Source organism: Schistocerca cancellata, chromosome 8, assembly GCF_023864275.1.
Source record: "Schistocerca cancellata isolate TAMUIC-IGC-003103 chromosome 8, iqSchCanc2.1, whole genome shotgun sequence".
Classification (NCBI taxonomy): domain Eukaryota; kingdom Metazoa; phylum Arthropoda; class Insecta; order Orthoptera; family Acrididae; genus Schistocerca; species Schistocerca cancellata.
The window spans coordinates 463,906,971-463,912,970 of NC_064633.1; positions in this window are offsets into that span (position 1 = coordinate 463,906,971).

Genomic DNA, 6,000 nt, shown 5'->3' on the forward strand with positions numbered 1-6,000 from the left:
ACCGATGACCTCGCTGTTTGGTCTCTTCCCCCAGACAATCCAATCCAAATCTGGCCTGGACCTCTCCGACGATTGTTGCAGAGTGTTTGCTTTCAGACGTTTCACCCCGTACAAGACAGCAACCAGCTGTCCGATGGAGCATAAAACGTGGTTCACCTGAAAAAACCAACTGTCGCCACTCAGTGGCCGACTAGTTGCGGTACTGGAGTGCAAATTCCAATCTTCGTCGGCGATGAACAGCAGTCAGTACAGATGCAAGAACCAGACACCTGTTATGGAGGGCCAAAGGCAGCAAAATTCGATGAACCGTCGTTGAGGAAATCCTTTTGGTAGCCCCTTGGTTCTCAGCAGCTCAACATTTGCAGGTCTACTCGCGCATACAAATCTCCACAGTCGACAAGGGTGTCGTCCATGGCCCGTGGAGCAACGCAGTTGCCTTGGCGCCAGTTTTGAATAGCGTCATTTTGCCACGCCAGTGTACTTAAGCTACGGTGGCACCGAACAGTTTGGAAATGGTTCCACCCTTCGCCCGAAAGCCAATTGTATGCCCTTTCGGACGTCAGATAAATCGCTCCGTTTCCGGATTGTGACAACGACTGCACTGTTTTCGCTTGTCCCTGACACGCTTTACATATCCTCCACTGCTAGTGCTGCCAGCTGCCGAGTGTGAGTGGTTATTACACGCCGACGTCGAAAACAGCTGGTGGTCGCATTGATGTGACTGGATTGTGTAGTATTGTGTAATGAATTACCACATGGTTCTTAACCTGTTTACGCAGTGGATTACAGACGAAAGAAAAATGCTCGGTAAGTGTACTACGGTGATAGTGGGCCGCTGAGGCGGCAGGCGTGTTGGCGACGCTTCCGCGGTGCAGAGCGCGGAGTGCGCGCAGAGGCGGCGGCGGCCGTCCTTGGCGCTGGCAGCCGCGGCCCTCAGACAAAGCGGCCCCACGTGGGCGGCGCGGCGCGGCGCGGCTCGCGAGGGCTCGCCCTCACGCACAAAGGCGCAAGCTGTGTGTGGGCGGCGGGCGCGACGCGGCGCTGCAGCGCCTGCGGTCAACCACCCGCGGGCGGCGCTGTCTCCGCCGCACTCTCTCTGGTCGTACCGGGCGGTATGGAGTACAGACACTCACGGAGGTCCAGTGTGGGCCGCAATTATCGTGTAGCAGCGAAACGCGGTCGAGATTCTAATGCATTAATATGGAACCAATTTACGGTGGAAAAAAATTAGTTCCAATTCTGGCCGCCAGGAGCAAATCAGGCGCTGTAGAGCATCTCGTCGACGTCTCTGGTGCTCATACTGAACGAATTGTGTAAGATGCGGTTAGTAATAAAATCAACACCACGCATTTCTCACTTATTACACCTTTTCCCCCCACATCCTATTGCTAATCCATTAGGTATGGAGATACCGGGTGATCAAAAAGTCAGTATAAGTTTGAAAACTTAATAAACCACGGAATAATGTAGATAGAGAGGTAAAAATTGACACACATGCTTGGAATGACATGGGCTTTTATTAGAACCACCCATATTGTTAGATGCGTGAAAGATCTCTTGCGCGCGTCTTTGGTGATGATCATGTGCTCAGCCGCCACTTTCGTCATGCTTGGCCTTCCAGATCCCCAGACCTCAGTCCGTGCGATTATTGGCTTTGGGATTACCTGAAGTCGCAAGTGTATCGTGATCGACCGACATCTCTAGGGATGCTGAAAGACAACATCCGACACCAGTGCCTCACCATAACTCCGGACATGCTTTACAGTGCTGTTCGCAACATTATTCCTCTGCTACAGCTATTGTTGAGGAATGATGGTGGACATATTGAGCATTTCCTGTAAAGAACACCATCTTTGCTTTGTCTTACATTGTCATGCTAATTATTGCTATTCTGATCAGATGAAGCGCTATCTGTCGGACATTTTTTGAACTTTTGTATTTTTTTGGGTTCTAATAAAACCCCATGTCATTCCAAGCATGTGTGTCAATTTGTACCTCTCTATCTACATTATACCGTGATTTATTCAGTTTTCAAATGTATGCTGACTTTTTGATCACCCTGTATATCTGTACAGCTCTTTGCATTCACAGCGCCAGATTTGCGACTGGTGGCCAAATTTGGAACCGGTTTTTTTTTCAGCGTTAATCGGTTTCGCATTAAGGCATTAGAGTATCTAATAAGTTTCGCTGCTATTCGATAATTACAGCCCACACCACACCTCTGTGAGCAGCTGCACTTTAAATGTAACCAACTGGTGTCTGTTGTGGCTTCCACCACACTGCTGGTAATCAAAAACACGACACCAAGAAGTCGGAATGCAACAGCAGTCAAACTGGCATTGAGTGCACAACTTGCTTGGATACACAAATGATTACCATTTCTGTGCAATCGCACAAAGCGGATAGGTTCAACATCATCTAATTTCTTTCTATAACTAATGATTTTTAGCATATTTTTCTTTCAGATATCTCCTTTTAGTGTACCTTCATCGGAAGGTCGTGTTACGACTCGTGTAAGAAGAAGAATTCGACAATGGGAGGATCATGGTCTATTTTCTTTATCAGTAATAAAACTGTGAAACCGTGTTTGTCGGTCTGAACAAGTTAATTTCCAAAGCTAGTAGAAACGTTAACATGGAATTTCCACAGGTAACTTGAGTGAAGACTTGGGACAACATATACCGTTTATTTCCTGAAAATCGGATAAAAACTATTTTATTTAGAGTTTTAGGAGTCGGCTCGGTGTAGTAATTCGGATATCTACCTTAGTGACGCGTAACGTATCAGAGAAGAAATAGATGGCGCTGTTAGTTTTTCATTTATTTTAAATTTCAGTGACGGAGGTATTTTCGGAAGTTTACGTCAATGACAGACTTAAAGGCTGTAAAATTATATTTACGGTGCGCTAACATCGAATTTACTAGCTTAGGATACATGTCCCTGCTGGTTTCGCTTTGTGTATTAAAAGTGTAACGAAATGGCTTTGCTTCTTTCGATAGATTTCATTTACATTTGACATCTTTACTTGGAGAAATCTCCATGCTGAGAACAACTGACATTAATTTTATCTGGCAAGCCGTTTGAATTTGCGCACGTAACAACCTACGCCATCCGCAAACTCGACTCCAATAATCCTATAGTTGGCCCTCTCCTTTCCAATCCTCGTATGCTGCGCACCGCTGCAGACACATCCTACCACCCCTACAGCTACGCACTCCCCACATACCCTTCCAAAGAAATTTCTACCAACTCCCTCTCCCAGAAAAGACATCCGTCCCGATATTTGTTACCCCTGCCAACTTAAACTGTTTCCCACCTATCCCATTCGTCATCAGGGCTCTTTGTTCTCCATCCCAACCCCTTTCCTCTTTATATCACTGCCTTATTACCCATTTCATAGAGACGAGAGTAGCGAACTGAACAGTGAATAACGGCAATCAAAATTAAATGCGCTTAAGAAAATGGCTGAGGCACTTCAACAGGTTTCTAATGTAAATCATAATAATTGATACCTCTAGAACTCTTCGTTCCGTGTGCTACATTCGTATCTATTTTACTGTACAACCTACTGCTTTCAATTTTCCAGAATGACAATAGCAGTGCATCTGCACTGCGAGCGAGTTTCAAAATTGCATTAAGAATAGCAAGATTCGGAAAACCGTCTTCCTAAGGAATGTCTGTAAAAGATTGTCTCGTTGATGTTGCAGAACTTTTGTGTCCCATGAACGTTAGCTGGTTTCAAGAAATCGGCCTTTCCAAACAGTGACACGACATATAAGCGTTACGGCCGGCGATGTGCACAGGCAGTTAATAAATAAGGCTAAGGACTTCGTTGCTTTCTCTGTTGCGTTGGAGAGGGCAACACATGTTACAGATGCAGCTGCCCAGAGAGTAATACACAGCATTTTTTTTTCTCAGCCGAAAACAATTCTACGAATGCAAAACGTTACGTATACATTATTTGAAGTCTCCTGAGTGAGCGCGTCAAGTTCCCGTCACTTCCGACAGATAGCGTAGCTGCAGGACAGTTTCAGAATGGCATCATTGAATTTCTAACTGCAGAGAAAGAAACAGTGGGAAATATTCACAAACGCTTATGCAAAGTCTATGGACCATCTACTGTCGACAGAAGTAGAGTTAGTCGCCGGGTACAGAGGGATGTCATCAGAAAGTGGTTCGGCGGAGCTCCACGATTTGCAGCGGTCGGGGAGACCATCCACGGCTGTCACACCTGACACGACCCCCTCAGACTTCTACTTGTTTGGGCCATTAAAGGATGACATTCGTGGAAGACATTTTGAGGACGATGAGGAGGTGATTCACACAGTGAAGCACTGGTTCCGCCGCCAGGACAATAATTCGTACCGACAGGGCATACAGACCCTTGTTTCGCGCTGGAGGAAGGCCATAGAACGAGATGGAGATAATGTGGAAAAATGGAGAGTGGACATAAAACACCATTCTTACGTCTGTGGAATTCTCATTATGTTCAATAAAGAATTGTTGAAGGAAAAAAATGCTGTGCATTACCTTCTGGGCAACCCTCGTACGAGTACATACGAGGTGTCGACAACGCTTTGCGTTTAACAGAGGACTCTTTGGACATAGTGCCTTTGAAAGGGGCTATAACAGGTGTAGACTTACTCCAAGCTCTCGAGAAAACGATTGATGGTGTCTGTATGGATTGGACTCGATTAATCTCAGTGACCATGGATGGTGCACAGGCAATGCGAGGCCATCAGAGAGGACTCATAGCACTGATGCGCAAAAAGCTAGGACGCACAGAACAGACGTTGTATGGAACTCACTGCATTCTACACCGAGAGACGCTTTGTGCAAAATCAGTAACATTAGAAAACGTCATGCAAATCGTTGCGCGTGCTGTAAACTATCTGAAAACACACGGGCTTACGCATCACCAGTTTCGGCAGTTCTTGGAGGAATTAGGAGAGGAATATGGCAACGTACCTTACTATACCATAGTACGCGGGCTCAGCCGAGGTAAAATGTTTAATGGATTTTTTTACTTACGGTTGGACGTAGCACATTTCTTATATGATAAGGGAAAGAATGAACCGAAATTAAAAGCCCTTGCGAGATATCAGACCTTGCATTTCTCGTGGACATTACGTCTCATATGAACAGCCTGAACGTCAGTTTGTAAGGTGAAAATAATTTAATTTCTGATCTGTTGGAAAAAGTAAATGCTTTTGAAAGGAAGCTTGCTCTTTGGGAGAGCCAACTGTCTATCCTTGATTTGGTCCAAATTTGAAAATTTGTAATAAGGTCTTATGGGACCAAACTGCTGAGTTCATTGGTCCCTAAGCTTGCACACTACGTAATCTAACGTAAACTAACTTACGCTAAGGACAACATACGGATCCATGCCCCAGGGAGGACTCGAACCTCCGACGGAGGGAGCCGCGCATACCGTGGAAAGAAGCCGTAGACCACGCAGACCCCGAGCGGCTGTTTGGTCCAAGAAAATGCCAGATTTCAAGAATACGTGTCAATAATTGTAAAAATTAAGGAGCAGTTTCGGGCACCGTTTGTAGATGTTACGAGTGTGTCTCATATCATTCGTTGGTTTGCACAGCCGTTTTCAGCCTCGGTTGAAGATGCTCCGAATCCTCTACAGATGGAACCGATCGACCTGCAGTGCATGGTACGCCTGAAGGACAAGTTCTCTGCTCTACGAAGTACTGCAGAATTCTACGAAAAGTTTCCACAACAAGAATTTCCACGCCTGCACAACGAACCTGCGAGCGTTATGTCCATGTCTGAATCTACGAGTACTTATGGAATGAAAATGAATAAATGAAGGTTTAGACCGAGTACTGGTGACGAAAATCTTCGCAACCGTTTTTGTTTATCAATGTGTCGAGCATTCATGCCCGACATTAACTTCATCGTTTCTCAACACCTATGATAAACATGTTTCAGATTTCTTTCTTTTCCTAATTTAAAATTGTTATTTACTGACTGCGCCTCATCCTGCTC